Raw genomic sequence first — 16,230 nt, forward strand, 5'->3', positions numbered from 1 at the left:
GCGTTGGAGGCTATGGATTGTTTTCCAGAATCTGGCACTGTTCCTCTGTTTCGAGTCGTACTCGATTTTCGCCCAGAGTTCCTCGTTCATTTGCCTTTTCCTTTCCCAAGTTTTCTTTTTTTGCTGAGCCTTTAGGGTTCGCAACTCTTTTTGCAGGCCTTCATTGTTCGATTGTTTGCGGAGCTGCATTAGGATCTGGTTTATTTTCTGTTTTAGGTTTTTTTTATCTCTGGTGTAATTACCTTTCCAAATATGCTGCTTGATATGTTCCCTTTGCGGGTTTTTTGCTCTGTGGCGTATGTTGCTCCAAGTTCCAATACGAATTCTTCCTAAGCCTCTAGTGGGTTCTTTGTCAAACTTGTTATCCGGTTGAAGATTATTTTTGCATTGATTGTTAGTTCTTCTACTTTATTGGTCTTGCACCTTATCCGTCTGAAGTTGGAGGAATACTCTGACCCGATGCTTTTTCTTGCTTCCATTTCGTTCCCACTAGTGACGCCTAGTTTCACTTCTTGTGGCAGGTGGTCGCTTTGGCCGTTTTCTCCAACCTTGAACGAACTTATTATTTCAAACAGTGATAGTGTTGCAAGGGTAAAGTCGAGATGAGAAGAGGTGGTTGAGGAAAAATATGTTAGTGCTGACGGTGTATCCTTTATAAATCAACAATTTACTACTCTTAGGTTTAGCTGCTCCAGGTCTTTCAGTAGTTGGTTTGAGCATCTTGTTTGCTTGTTTGGGGAGGCTTGGGATTGGTTTGGTATTCCCCACGCAATGTTCAGTTCCTGTGCTAATTCATCTTCTGATATCTTTCCAAAAAGGTGAAGATTGAAGTCGCCTGCCAGAAGTAAGTTCTCCATTTCCCTTTCTTTCATGAGTCTTATCAGTTCGCTAACAAGTTCTCTAGCCCCTTTTAGTCTGTGCCTGGGGTGTATGTATGTATTTATTATATATAGTGGTTGAGTCACCTGGTTGTTTTCTATTGTTATTGCTATTGCCTGTATGGCACTAGGGGGAGTGATTTTTGCCTTGATTTCTTCCATTGTTCCTATTGTTAGTATTGAGGCGAGTGACGCCAGGCCTCCTGAGCAGTGACCATAGGAAGAACCTCTAATTGCTGGGTGGGTTTGAGTTGTGTATCCTTGTAGGAGTAACTCTTTCTCTTCCCAGGTTTCTTGGAGTAAAATCAGATCGAACGATTTTAAATAGTTTGATGTTTCTGGGTCTTCCAGTTTGCTTGACAGACCGTTTATGTTCCAGATGCATATTTTAATATTAGAGGTGTCAGCTTTTGTAAAAGTTTGGCCTGGTGCCCTTTGTCACTTTGTATCTTCTGTGATTATTGTCCGCCGTATGTTTGCCCACCTAAAATCAGGTTGCTGGGTTGGTGGTTGTAAGTGTAGTAGATTGCTGTCAGGTCCTGGGGAGTAACTATGTGCTCCTTTTAAAATCGCTTTGACTGTTTGTGGACGTTCTTTTTCACTATCTTCTAGGAGCGGGGTGGGGTAGGATGGTCTTTTTCCTGCTACAAACTTTATTCCCCATTGAGAGAATCTGAGCGTTCCCCCCAGGATTTGATCTGCTAAGTCGTTTGTTTTCCATATTGTTTTTGTCATTTCGTGTCCCTGTTGGTCTGGGTATTTAGCATTCCTTAATGGTCCGAATTGCTATTTCGGCCAGTTAAGAAATGCAAAATGACCTTTTGCTATGTAGCCAGTAGAAATCTCCAATAGGGAAAGCACATGTACAAAGCATTTCCTAAATGAGGATTGGTCATTTAGGAAATGCTATTACCATCGACTCAAAGTCGATGGTAACCATGTGCAAAATTAAAAAATGCATTTAAAATGCATTTCTTAATTGTGACATGAAGAGCATTGCACTTACACGTGCACCACAAATTTTGTGGTGCCTCCAGGGGGGGTTTTAAACCCAGAGGTTGGATTTCCTAAATTGTGATTTATTAATAGGCCGGCTCAGAGGTGCTCACGTTGGCGAGGTCTTGGAGCAAATAACGCAACTACTGCCAAAGCAAGAAACAGGATCCATATCACACAGCTGATTCTATAGAGGAGTTTGAAGAAGATGACAGTGTCGGAGCAGACTTATCTAGAACATGCGTTGGTGAAGATCAGGGCTTACTTTGTGCCGGTGGTTGCAGGTGGAATCATGACGAGGCTGCATTACTGTTCAAGAGTGGACGACTTCTAAGAAAACCTTTGGGCTACTACACTCATTTTTTGTTTTTTATTTTTACAAATTAAGTACTGTTGAAGACAGAACAATGTACTTGACACAACTTGAATGGTGCTAGAATGGTGTTTATTTCTGAAGCAGGCTTTTGACAGATGAGAGAGGCGATGTTACTTTCTCGGATACCGGATCCACAGAGAAAAATCGTAAATGTAAGCAAGCTCTCCCATGCATAGCTGTAGTTTCATGGGTTTTGACAATTCACATGCAATGCCTGCGGTATGACCTTCAGACGGTGACTATGGCAGGTCACTAGGCGCACAGGTGCACTACTGGGAAAGTCAGGAGACATGTTTCCGAGTACCTAGTTGCGATTTGAATGCAGCGTGCAACTCCGTAATGGCAAAAGCAGCCTGCTGTGCAAATGTACATATTTTCCCGAGTTACTTTTTTCTTCAGTGGGGAAAACAAGGGAGAAGCCCCTTCCTCTACTCCTCTGGGCTGATCCACTCGTCTTCCCATCTGGACGAGAATGGACTCCAGCCCGTTCCTGGAGCAAATCTCTGACCACTTCCTGGTAGGGAATGTCCCAGTGAGGAGTTTGTGAATGCCTGTTAAACCAGATCTGGCGTTCCCATATCCCATACAAACGAACACTGGGAAAGTTGTGAGCGGGCAGAGCACAATTATTTTGACCGCAGATCCGAGGTGAGAGTAAAGCCTAAAATAATGCTGAATGGTTTCGTTGATAGTCCGAACAGAAGTGGACGCCTTTGTTGTAAGAGAGCCAGTTCTGGAAATACTTGTTCTGCTATTTTTTATTTCCTAAGTACACATTCACCTGAAAGGTTTCTTGGCACTAAGGGCCGAAAGCTGCCTGAAGATAAAATGCTCCATTTAAGATGTAAAAAATACAAAGGAAAAAAAGGTACTTAAAGGTATTTTAGTGGATACGGCAATATATGTTCGGTCTTTTGTTAAAAAGGGAAAAATGTTCCCTAACTTCTGAATCTGGGAGGAATAAGCAGAGACGAGTGCAGAACGTTTAAGAGCTTGAAATCAACAGTTTTTCAAGATTGTGACTGTGGCGAATAGGAACATGGCAGAATCCTATCTGAGCCTGTCACTGGGTGAGGCGCCATTGGTCTGTCCCACCAGCATCTCGCTTTTTGGCGTGCTCCAGTGGCTGCCACTCATTCACACACGTCATTCATAAATGGAATGATGTCACTGACAGGCCTTTCGCCAGCCTCACTATCAGCTGGGTGTCCCCAGAGTGGCGAAGTCTCGACAGTGACCCCAGGTAGCTATTAAGGGAGTGGAGTACAAGGGAATTCCCCGGGGCATGGTAGGGGGCACTGAGACTAGAGGAAGACAAACTGCCTGGTGCGCTTTGGAGAGTAACAATGCTGTGCAGAGCAGGTGTTACCAGCTGGCCACAACTGAGCCACCAGGATGGTCTATGATGAAAGGAGTTAGGCAACACAAAGTAGATATTTATACAAAAGGCGCCCCTATGCAATGCAGCTGCTTCGCACACCCATAGTGACGGCATGCATTGTACCAATGTGCACTGTGATTCACATTTGTCGGTTCACGCCTCTTTCCACTCACATTCAAACACGAGGGTGGGTGTGGATCAGCAACCCATGAGCAGCAGCAAAAAGATCCATGAGAGAGGCCAAGGACAAGCAGACAGGAGTCACCACTGTCAGGAGTTATGTGAGCATCCTTCATAATGTGAGGGGACATATTTTGGGTGCTGTACCATGGCCTTACGCCAAATTAATAGGGATGAAGGAAGTTGAGAGAGTTGATGTGTTTTAGCGATTGGAAAGCGTAATGGGAGGGGCTGAGAGTAAAGGGGAACACGTGTTTCCTATTTTGTTTATCTGTCCAGAGAGTAAAATGTGAATTCAGAAGCTTTGGCAATGAAGTCAAAATGGATGGCGTTAGGATGGGACGTAGAAACTGGACAATGTTAGGGCTGTGCTGATTTACACTTAGAGAAGGATGGGTATAGCATGATGATGAATCTTTTGAGGATTGCTTTTTTGTAGATTTTTCTTTTTCGATTCAATCCAAAAATTTTCGGGCAAAATTTCAATCAGACGTGGCTGGCACAGTTAGGAGTGGTGAGGCGGGCGGTGTGGTGGAGGGGAAGTCGACAGAAGATGGGATAGGTACAATTAAATAATAAAATTAATAAAACCACTTACCAGTCGGTCAGCGATGGGGCAAGGTAAGTGGTGTTTTTTATTTTTTCCATTTAATTTTACCTATCCTGTCATCTGCTGACTTCTCCCCCACACACCCCATCACCCTATTGCTCTTACCTGTGCTGGCCGCACCCAAGATCCTCTAAAATGTGTAAGTTGTGTTGGGGATGGTGATTTTTTCATCTTTGAGATTTGTGGAACATAACTTAAGGTTTTGGGACAAAACAAAATACGAGCGCCAGTGAGTGAGGAGTGGGGTTTCTATGATTCTAACAAGCGCCAGCCAAAGGAGTTGCCCAAAGATGAAAAGCAAAAGTTTTCTCTTGAAGATAAGAGAGTTTTAAAATACTAAACCTTTATGTAAATGGATTACTTTTATCTATGATGACAGGGCGGTCTATTGAAAATGGCTGGCATTGTAAGGGGGTGAGACAGGGTTTGACCAGTTGTTTGTGACAGGATTCTGGCACAAGAGGACGTTTAGTGGACAAACAATAAGATTAAAGCTGTTATCTGCATTACTGAAGGGAACTGAAACATGCTCGATGTGATTAGGGAAGATTAGGTTTCCTAAGATCGAGCAATATATTATACCTGTGAGCCTCGATGCATGTTAAAATCTCCTATAGAATGGTAATAAGAGATGGAGCCGTTCATAAAGTAAAAAATCTAGTCACTAAAAAAGAAATAAAGAGCAGAATAAATATCAGAGATGGAAGAAAGACCTCTAACAGGTTTCTTCACTTGCTTATGATGGAGGATGTTGTAGTTAAAGTTTGAGGAAGTCACAAGAGGTAATAGAAGGTGGAATAAGCTTGGTGTCAGTTAGGAAGATGAAGTCTGTGTTTTCCTGGATATGAAAGTTGTGCACAGGAATTTGATTGGACCAGTGACCTCTATGTGCCTTTCGTTGCCCCCCCACCCCCCGGTATCCCTGCATCAAATTCCAACAAATATGTAATGAGGGCCTAAGACAGTGGTTAGCCTTGTCTTCCTGCTAAATGCTAAAAAGATTTTCAAACATGTTTCACATTTGATTTATATCTCTTTTTAATATATTGGTGTGAAAAAAAGGTTAAACGTACATACAATAAAAAACCGAGGAACTTATAATAATATAATGCTGAAGTAGGCTTTAAATGCGTATAATGTATATCTCTGAGGCTGGGTTCCAAATGAATAAGAGACAAGTCCTTTATACAGTGATGAAATGCTCTCTGAATAAAATATGACAGAGAATAAACACACATTGTAAGCAACTTAAGAGAAAGTGCTTAACTTCAAGATCCTACAATCAATGACCCAGGCTTTAAATTCTCAACTTTTTAAGCTTGTTTCAGGCTGTGGGAATGTGTACGATAGTTCAGTTAAATTTGTGTTTCATCAGACAACACTAACGTAGGATCTGAGCTATATGCTACGACAACTGATGATTTTAAATGTTTTTCCGAGGGACCGTATGCACTATACAACATTTATGGGTTGTAATTAAACAGGCCTCCTTTACGAATGTCCATGCAAATCCAGATTTGGTTCTAATTGGGAGTATGGGCAAGGATCCGATTCTAAGTGCTTCATTATTTACCACACCGGTATGTTCTCTCTGCATGATTTTACCACAACATACTAGAGAGATCTGTGTGTACACTGCGAGTCTGGGCACCTCATACTTGTGAACACATAAAGTGATAACACATTATTTCCCTTCCCAAAGGCCTCTAAATCAGGATGATACAGGCATACCATGCCAGGAAAATACCGCACCCTCGGGTATTGCTACGTACCGGATACAGCAGCATTAATGCAACACATGTTTCAGAACACGAACATGTGATGGCTGAAATGGCTACATTGATCAGAATTATGTATGAACGTGTTTATAGTGGTTAGAGAGATGAAGTAATAAGGAATGATTAGTCAGTGCCTCAGGAAATGTGCACTTGCTAATCACACCCGTCACCTCTTTACATAAATTATAAAACTGTATGAACAGAGAAGAAGGCTCCAACAAGAAGGTGTTATCATATCACATGTACGCCCCTGCATGGACTGTACATGTAAGTTATCGTTCGTTATAGTTATAAAATGGAGACAGCTTCTCACAGACCGAGACTGGACCCATCCTTTGCTTTTGACTCATTACCAGCAAACTGAATCACTGGGTCAATTATGTGAGTCGGTCTCTGCGTTGTTTCCAGACAAAACAAATAACCAGAATTTGAAAAAGTAAGTCCAGCTTGCAACAGTAATAGTACCAACATTAACACGTAATCACGACAAACCACCAATGAGAAACCTAGAAAAATCATGATTTTCAAGAAATAAATTGAACATCCTGATATAAATTGGAAATTTAAATTTAGCTTACGTGAGCGAACGACCAACGGGAGTGAGAGACAGAGTGTGAGTGCATGAATGTGCACGCGCATGTATGTGGACTGTCTCGCTTTCTCTTCCCCTGTCTCTGTAGGTCTAGTGGGTTATAATGCTTGGAGAAGGCTTCGCCTGCATATAGAGCTTTGTATCAATCAAGATCTGTTGGGTGATACGCTCAAGACTACCGACGGGTTCCTCACCCAATCACTTTTCCTTGATTGACTTGCAGCCCGTGTCCTCCTTTTACTCCCCATGCATGTCTCTCTGCTCTTTCTCATTCCTTCTCTATCACAGTCTCCTGCCATTTGTAAGGAATGAGACCTTGACGCCAATTTACATCCCTGTGCTTCTGGATAATCCCATTTCCCGTTCATCGCCTGTAACCAAACTGAGTACCACCCCTTCTTAAATGTTGCCCTGCGTCATCATCACCGTCCCTTTCCTAACCACCCAATTGCTTGTGTGTGATATGGTACTTTGTAGCCTGCCCAGCAGGATGCATCACAGCTCATTTTAGAAAACGTAAGCAGTGGAACCCCCTAGCAATAGATAAAAGGAGAGAGACCGAAGAATGAAGCGCACCTAGAGGCTGAGGCTTAGTGCCAGAGGCAACAGATTGATCAATACCCACAATTCCTCCTCCGCAGTAAAGATCCAGCAATAACTGAGATTTGTCACTTTGGAGTCCAGCCTATCCAACAAACAGGCAGCTAGCTCTGAGGCAGGTGCTGCAGGCAACTACATGATTCCACACCAGATTGAGCTGGTCCAAGGCAACAAAAACGCCAAACACCTTGATTCACCCAGAATTGTTCCTACTCTTGGAAGAACAACGAAATGAGATAGCCTGGTTGAAGAAAGATGGTCAAAGCATGAAAAGAGACTCTCCCATAGATATAGGCACCCCGTAAATTACTAAATAACAATGCCAAACAAATTATGATTACCCAATCAGCCACCCTCATAAAACCAAATCCATTTTAGATCATGCTAAGATGCTTTTCTTGAAACACCCAGGTTCAGATAAAAAATGAGAATCACCACTGCCAGCTGCATCAATCAGCATAACTATTCCAGCAAAAATACAAGACAGTCAACTATTGGACCAACAACAATCCAACAAACAAACAGTAAGCAATAGAATGCTGCAGCCCAGCCTCTTTTTCACACTCAGTGACGAATCTTTTAGATTTAACTCAGCTTAAATTACATAAAGCTGTAAAGAACCGCACAATAGAGGCCAAAGTAAAAGACAAAATGAATACAACCATCTCCAAAGTACTAAGAACTAGGAGGACAGAACAAGGAATGTCCTACTCAACTAAAGGCTAGCCTGGCTAAAGGGATAAGCTAGTCAAGGAGTGATTGATTGGATGATGTGCTATGAAAATACTAGAAAGGATTCACGGCCCAAATGGCCCCCTTCACTGACTGTGTCATTATAGGCATATATTCAAATACCCTTGGAAATGTTTGCATTGCAATCAGCCCTGCTAGGTTTCCCATTCCTTTTTACATACATACCTCTTTCACGCACCAAAGACCTTTGGCGGAAGCATATGTGAATAAACTTGAACCTGAGCTGCCCCGCACCATTAGCCTCACTGCCTCTCTCGCCATTGCATCTCCCACTCCACAAACTGTCCACCACAAACATGTCTCAGTGGCTCTGTCTATCGCCCACAGGCCAGCTCCCAGGCCCCCTTCAGAGCTGCTAGCCAATGCTGCCATACTATCTGCTCATGAACCTCTGAGTCTCGTGTGCCCCATTTACCCTATGAGTAAGGGACGAGTATATCAGGGAGCAGGGAGACCAGCCCGGCACGTATGAAACAAAGGAGGATGCCCATGGTGTTCTTGTAACTCTACATCCATACACTTTATCACACCAAGGGGCTCTTCAGAAGGAAATACTGCCTGCAATACCACATTGTGATGACAAATCAGGCATGCACCCTTTTGTTCCTGTGAAAAGAATATACATTTAAATTCAATTCAGAATACGTGAGAATGAAAACAGTCCTGAATCAAGCTAGATATTGCAGTGTTCTGAACACTAAGTAGAACAAGTAAAGTACAAAAGCTGCTTTCAATGTTGAAGGCAAATCCATTGTTATACAGTGTTCATTGGAATGCACTCAAAACACTTCCATTTCTTGTAGCATTCTCAAAAAGCAGCGATCCGAGAGGATATAAACCCACACAAGCACTCGTTCCATATTTTCCAGGAATACTCACATCTCTGGTGCGGTGGGGAAAATGCTATCTGCATCCAGGCAGAATTTCTTTATGTTCCCTAGTTGTTGGGTTGTGTGTGCGCGCATGCAATGTGTGTGCTTGCGCGCATGATTGTGTGCGTGTGTGTATGTATATATGTGTCTGTCTGTGAGAGAGAAGCTCATAACTTTTAGTCAGTTTTTCTAAAGGGAGCCCCTGCCCAGCTCCTTCCCTCTCCTCTTCTTGCCCTCTTCCCTTCTTTCCTTCTGGGGTGAGGCTAAGGCGGAGGTTATGAGGGTGTTTATGCCAATGCTTTCTTGCTTGGCGCCTGTGGCTACAGCCTTTCCCCTCCCTCCCTCCCTGCAGTTTCTCCCCTTGCAAGGCCAGAGTGCAGATTTGTTATTGGGAGATACCAAGTGGGGTCCCCCCCTGCAGTGCTGCTCCCTCTGTCCTTACACTGACCAGTCCTCCAATTTAAGAGAAAGGTGTATTGCTGTTTAGTTTATTGGTGTTGTTCAAGCAGTGGGAGTGCATCACCCTCTACTTCCTAATTTTATATAAGACTTGTGTAGACATACACATTCTACTACAGTTTTGCTGTGGAATCTCAAATCTTCACAAACGTTTGAAAAAACCTTTCTGATGGCCGTAAAAGACATTGAGGCACCTCCAAAGGAACAAGGCTTTGCAGAAACAGACAGTGCTGGTATATCTACAAACACCATGCAATTGACCAACCCTCAGCTTCTGGGAGAGAATATTGTTTAAGGAAAAACCCTGAGCCCTTCATAATTGTAGAGTTGTTTCCCACACAGGAGTTAGAACTCATCCTTATTTTGCTAGAATTGTGGCCCAATAGAAGCTCACTGAGGCAGTTTACAAGGCGTAGGGTCAGCTATCCAGCTACTAGACTGAATAACCTTTTGTAATACCAAATCCGCCATCACCTACGTATACTTGTAGCTTCCTGTGTTTCTTCATTGCTAGCTGCCAGTATGCATAGGAAATCTACTGTGAGTGGTGATCTCCCTGGATGAGATTTCAATGTTCATCAGGTACTCATCGAGAAGAAGGATACAAAGAAGATGCGCTGGAGACGATATCAAGTATTGCCCTAGTACACCAATTGGATGAGAAGGAGGCAACATATCTGGATTTGGTACATCACAAGCAAACACCATCAACCAGATGCACATCCATGAGCTCTTGAGGCTAAGTTCAGCTAACGATTTGTTCAAGTGGAATAGTTTCCCTACTTGGGGGGGTCTCAAGCACACTAGGAGTGAGACTCAGTCTAGAGAGGGACTACTTGATTCTTTTGCTTCTCTTTTGAGTCTAAGCCCTAAAAATCTGCATGGTGAGAAATCATCTACTCTGTGGCGGTGTACCTTGTACCATGAGTAGAACCCCATCAGGATGGACTGGCCGGTTATATGAGCACAGGGCCTCAGAGACTCAAGGAGTCATTCAGAGTTTGGTACAACAAGCTAATTTTACCACAGGAATGGAAACCCAGTAATTCTGTGCAATGGCAAGCAAGTCTAATCATTCTGCAAAATAACAACTGTTCAAATTAACTCTAAAGAACACCTATAGGCCTGTTTGAATTCAAAGATATTGAAAATAACTTAAGGAAAGATAGGATTCTTCAAATATAAATGCTAAGTAAAGGTCACTTATAAGTATTTCTCTCTACTATATACCCATTACAAAATGGCAGATCATGCTTTGTCTAAAGACTATCATGCGAATTGCGATTCTCCTAATAACATGACAAGAGAATCTGGATTTCATTAAAGACACGGAGGCTAACATTATGCATATTTCTTTCAATGCTTTCAAAGCAGCCACTTAGAAGTAATACACTATAAAACAAACAGTTCTAGAAGAGAATCTTCCTGATGCATGATAGTGATTTGCACATAGAACAGTCTGCCTCTTTTAAATGCAAAGTATTAAGGTAAATCTTCTTATTTATACATTTTCCTTTTCTTCTCTTTTTTTATGCATTCCAAATGGAGAAAACAAAGACTTAATGAAAGGTCACAAAATGAATTTGTTCTGAAAATCTTCCTTCCGGTCTGAGTAGTATTGTAAAATGAACCAGTTATATTGAAGTATCAGAAACAAGAATAGTGTAAAGGCTCTGTTGTCATGTAACTGTGACATATCGTAACAGTAAAAAACATGTTATATAAAACAGAATAACAATTCTAGGACTAACAAAGCTATTATTTTAAACAATGCATAGAATAATGTAGTGTGATAAACTGTGCATCTATTCACTCAGTAATTCATTTATCAATCCTTTGGAAGGGAAGGGTCGGATAATGTCTTCAATGAAATCCAGATTCTCTTGTTATGTTACTAGGAGGATCACAATTTTATTTAGCGCATCTTCAAGACTGAAGACTACCAATATGCCTGTTGGTGGTTTTGTAACACCATATCTCACATATGTTCAATTGGCTTACAATAGTGTTTTGCGAAGGTGTTGGAATTAGACTAGTCAGCTGCTTTAAGGATGTCATTTATTTTACCACCTTTCCTGAAGGAATTACTAGCCATAGCTCCTCTTACTGAGTATGCCAGAAATGTCTTGTGGTCAATACCAGCTAGTTGCATTGCACATTTAACCCAAAGTGCTACTGAGGCAGATGTTATGGGTTTAAAAAGTTTCTGTAAAAATACTTGCAATCGAAGCGAGAGTCAGCAGCTTATCTTTGAGGTGATTTAACTGTCAGGGGTTCGTTGATGTCACATTCACTCAAGCGATCAGCTGCTGAAATGTGTGTTGCCTATGCAGCCTCATAATTATAGAAGCGTTGCCTAGGGAGCGTCGTGGTTACAGCCACGCAGCCATGTCAGTATAGAGTATAAAAATAGGGTTAACCAATACACCCTTCAAGGCTTGGGCAGCACATTATTATTTATGTCAGTATAGAGGTGTACCTATGCAGCCACATGTTTGGGTTTAGTTGCCTGGCTCCTTGGCCTGCACCAGACATTGACAAGGCTATTGCCAAGTGTCATTCCTGTGTATTTCTTCCTGATGCGCCCCTGAGGGATGTCGGGAAGAATCTCGTATTCGGGCGAGAGAAAAACTGTCCCGTCACTGAGGAACAGTCCGGAGCGTAGGCCGCGAGAGAGCACTCGAGTCCCGCTCTGGAGGTCCATGAGAGCAAGCGGAAGCAGGGGTGTGTCCTCAGAGTCAGCAGTGTGCCGAAACCAGCAATGTACACACAGTCCTGGGACTCTGCAAAGGGCAGGGCCGACGGAGCCAGAATTGAAGCTGAAGTTACCCCAACACTAGGGGCGAATGCGAGGAAAGCGCGCGGGGGGGGGGGCGTGGTCTCCATAAATTGTATTGGTAGGAAAACCAAATACACGTCAAACCAGTCCTTTAGAAGGCAACAAGCATAAGTGAATAAAGAATAGTACAGTGTACTCATCTGCAAGGAGCTGCACTTAAAAGAGGCATACTGTTCTATGTGCATGACTATTATACATAAGGAAGGTTCTCTTCTAGAAATGTTTGTTTTATGATGTATTACTCGTAAGTGGCTGCTTGGAGTTAGCATTTAATGAAATATGCATAATAATAGCCTCCGGTCTTGTAATGTACTTAGATATTATAAAAAATAAAGCAACTTGCTGATTTAATTCTTTAAAATAGACTCTTCCATTTAAATGCAGTCCATGATGGATGCTACACAGTACAACATAATGTATTTTGTACCTTATTCAATAGTAGTTCTAGATACCAAGAGGGTCTTCAAAGTGGTAAATTTGACAGTTATCGGAGAAGTGTGGAAAACAATAAAAGTTCCTACTTACGAGTTGATTAGGATGGCGGGCGGATCGCCACTGCCAGCCCATATTATAATGGCAGGAGGTATCGCGGCGGACGCAAAGAGCGTCCGTCGCTTTTCCGCCATTTGGCAATCATTCCGATTGCCAGCCAGGCAGACTTGGGCCACAATATGGTGGCGATGCCTAGCAGGCACCGCCATCCATATTAGGATGTGTGGCATTAAAGGCCTTTCCATGGCAGCAAAGGCTGGCGGGGATATACTTTGGCGGCCCGTTGGGGGCCCCCGGTGGGTTGGGGGGCTGCACTTGGGGGGTACTTATGGTACCCCCCTACATTGCCATGCACAAGGTGGCAGGCACCGTGTGGCACCCACCTCAATGTTAAAATGCCTGATGCGACCGCTGCGGTGGCGGCCGCCTCATGATTGGGGTGGCGGGTGGTCCCATTACCGTTAGGGTGGCAGGCGGACATAAGTCTGCCCGCCATCCTAATCACCCCTTAGTTTGTAAAATTATTGTTACTTTTATAAGATGATGTGGCTTCCAGGTAATTAATAGTGATATATCTGCAGAGCAGATTTCAATACAGAGACATGCGTTTGTGCTGATCAACTGCTCCCTTACTCCCTGTTCAGTCTTCCGGAGAAGCAGTAACAAAATGTGAAACTATTATATTTCAAAGTATTGTTCAAAGGAGACTTTACGCAGATAATACAGCATGCTACCTGTCAGCTCAAAAACACAGTAAAAGAAAGAAAACAGTACCATAAACAAATAAATTCACATAGTCATTTATATGGTAATTGCTTTGAAAAACATAAATGATACAAATTCAGCCAGACCTATCAACTTTACTACTGGAATTTCAAAATCCTTTCAAATGAAGGTGCATACCATATCAAGGAATAATATCTGAACTTTACAGGCTGGGGTATGCTCCACCAATTAATAAACTAACATTCCAAATAAAAGATCATTCATTTTTCTCTGTCTTTAGTTTGCAGAAAGAATCTATGATGATGATTCTACTGGTATGTGTTTTCTTATTCTACGCCATTCCATGTTACTTCCTTCAAGCTTTTATACCAAACTACAAATCAATCAAATTTGGGTAATGTGGGTAGGGAAATTAAATTGAATAAGCATAAAGAACAGAGATGACTAAATAGAGGTTGCTGGACCTACACAGCCAGACCTATCAACTTTACTACTGGAATTTCAAAATCCTTTCAAATGAAGATGCACACCATATCAAGTAATAATAATTATTTATTAAATAGTTAAACTTTTCAGGCCGAGCTATGCTGCACTAGTTAACAAACTAGCATTTCAATTAACAAAAAATCTTTTTTTCTATCTTTAGTTTGCAAAATGAATCTAGGATGATGATTCTACTTGTATTTATTTTATTGTACCAGGCCATTCCATGTTACTTAATTTGAAGCTTCTATAACAAATTAGAAAGTAAATCCAATTTTGGAAGATACTCTATTTTGAGTGAGCTTTTACACGTAACATCGTTAGGAGATTGCTGAAATCTAAATGTATTCTCGGTTGTAACTATACGATTCTTAATGGTATACATTTGTTTATGAAACTATTGCCTTATTAAGGACAGAACTTTTAATAAATTATCTGAGTAGATGATTATGCAAAGAATGCAGTTTTTAAAATGAACCTTGATGTTCTGAAACATAAACATAAATAACAAGCATTGGCATAGCCAATAGGTCTCGCCTTTGGGACCTTATAAGTATTTAGCCACGCAACAGTTGCATAACTAAATACTTATAAGGTCCCAAAAGCGAGACCTATTAGCTATGCCAAGCGGCCGAGCGGCCGCGAAAGTGATCGCAATCGCGATCAAATATCAAAGCGAAAGTGATAGTAATCGCGGTAAAGCTTGGCGCGCGCCTGCGCAAATGCACTGTAGCTCTAGGCTGGCCTGGTAGCACTTTTTGGAGCCCTCTCAATAAGTCTCGCCAGACCAGCGCATGCGCTGGGTCAGGCGGACCTAAAAACAGAGGTACACTACTATGCAAGAGGGTGTCACTGGGATTTTGCTCCAGGTGCACATCCCCGGTGCTTCTCTCACTATGTAAGACCTTTCTAGCAGCGGCTGTGTCTGCGTAAACATGCCTCTCGCAATAGATCTCTTGCATCCATCTCCCTAGGAGGAGAAAAGGAAACACAAGAAGTAGCATGTGGTTCAGAGTCCAAACTCTTACTTCATGGATGTGAAGTCTCCAGGTTGCTACAAAATCACAAGTGTATTTAGTCATGCACAAACGGTGGTCCTGTGTGTTGGCTGTTCTACCGTTCTTTGTCAGCCCACGGGGGGGAGGAAGGGCTCACGGAAGGTTGTTCCTTCATGCGAAAACCCCACTAAGTGCCATCAGTGTGCTGGGTGGCGATGGGGAGGACTACCTGCACAGTATCTGACTCAGCACGTCAGTTCAGGAGGACGGCGTTGAGCCGTGGTGGACAAGTGCAAACAATATGAAGAAGGGACAAAGAAATATGAATTTTGGATGGAAATATTGGGCTCTCATATACTGTACCTGTAGCCTTATCCATCTGACTCTATAAATGTGGATATATGTAAGGGCTGAATCTGGTTTACAGCATTGGTAGACTCTCTCTAAGGGCATTGTCGAGGGGCTGACACTTTCTCTGAGAATGGAGTCTCACCCACCACATTCTCTTGTGTGTTTTGTGGGGAAAGAGGTCCATGAGCACTCATTGGAACTAACTGCACCCCTCTTCTCAGTTTCCTTGAGATCACTTTTTAAATCTGAGTGTTTGATGCTCCATTACAAAATGTGGCTCAGATTGGGTTGCCTGCAGCAGTACGAGAGAAATTAGCTGACAGAACTGCAGATTTAAAAAATAAAAAGTTAAAAATGTTAACTGCAAAAGTAAGGGCTATACAAGCATATTTATTTACAGAGGTATGGCATTCACCATATCCTGCCATTAAGCATGTATGCTGAAGCTGCAGTTAGAAAAACAATTTGTTCCATTACTATATTAGATGATAATTAAGGCCTGATTTAGAGAGTGATGGGCGGGTACTCAGTCACAAAAGTGACAGATAACCTGCAACTGCCATATGATATAATCAGGGCAACTGAAATTATGCAGGGGAAGGACAAATTATGTGGCAGGGTTGAGTAAATTACGTGGCAAGAAAGTGCAAATTATGTCGCATTATGCTGTACATTTTAATTGTTTTGTCATTTTTAAGCTTGTTAACACAGTCTGGGCATTAGTTACATCTCATTAGTACAGGTTTAACAACCAAATATAGCATTAAGCTACAGAAAGGGGACCAGTTATCCTTTGCAAAGGGCCTTCCACTGCACGGAAACACTTGTCCCTGCATTTTTAGTAACTTGTGAACCGTTTAAACTAG

The 16,230-nt window shown here is 42.2% G+C and overlaps 1 protein-coding gene and 1 pseudogene across 2 annotated transcripts in view; one reads left to right on the top strand and one right to left on the bottom strand.

Annotated features, from left to right (window-relative positions):
- The window catches only part of SLC1A1 (solute carrier family 1 member 1), a 309,344-nt gene that overhangs the window by 275,952 nt on the left and 17,162 nt on the right, over window positions 1–16,230 (bottom strand). The window lies entirely within an intron of this gene.
- On the top strand, window positions 14,951–15,204 carry LOC146865963 (small ribosomal subunit protein eS27 pseudogene; annotated as a pseudogene). The gene has a single exon (XR_014976739.1). The product of XR_014976739.1 is annotated as a small ribosomal subunit protein eS27 pseudogene (transcript).

Source organism: Triturus cristatus, chromosome 2_1 (genome assembly GCF_964204655.1).
Source record: "Triturus cristatus chromosome 2_1, aTriCri1.1, whole genome shotgun sequence".
Lineage (NCBI taxonomy): Eukaryota > Metazoa > Chordata > Amphibia > Caudata > Salamandridae > Triturus > Triturus cristatus.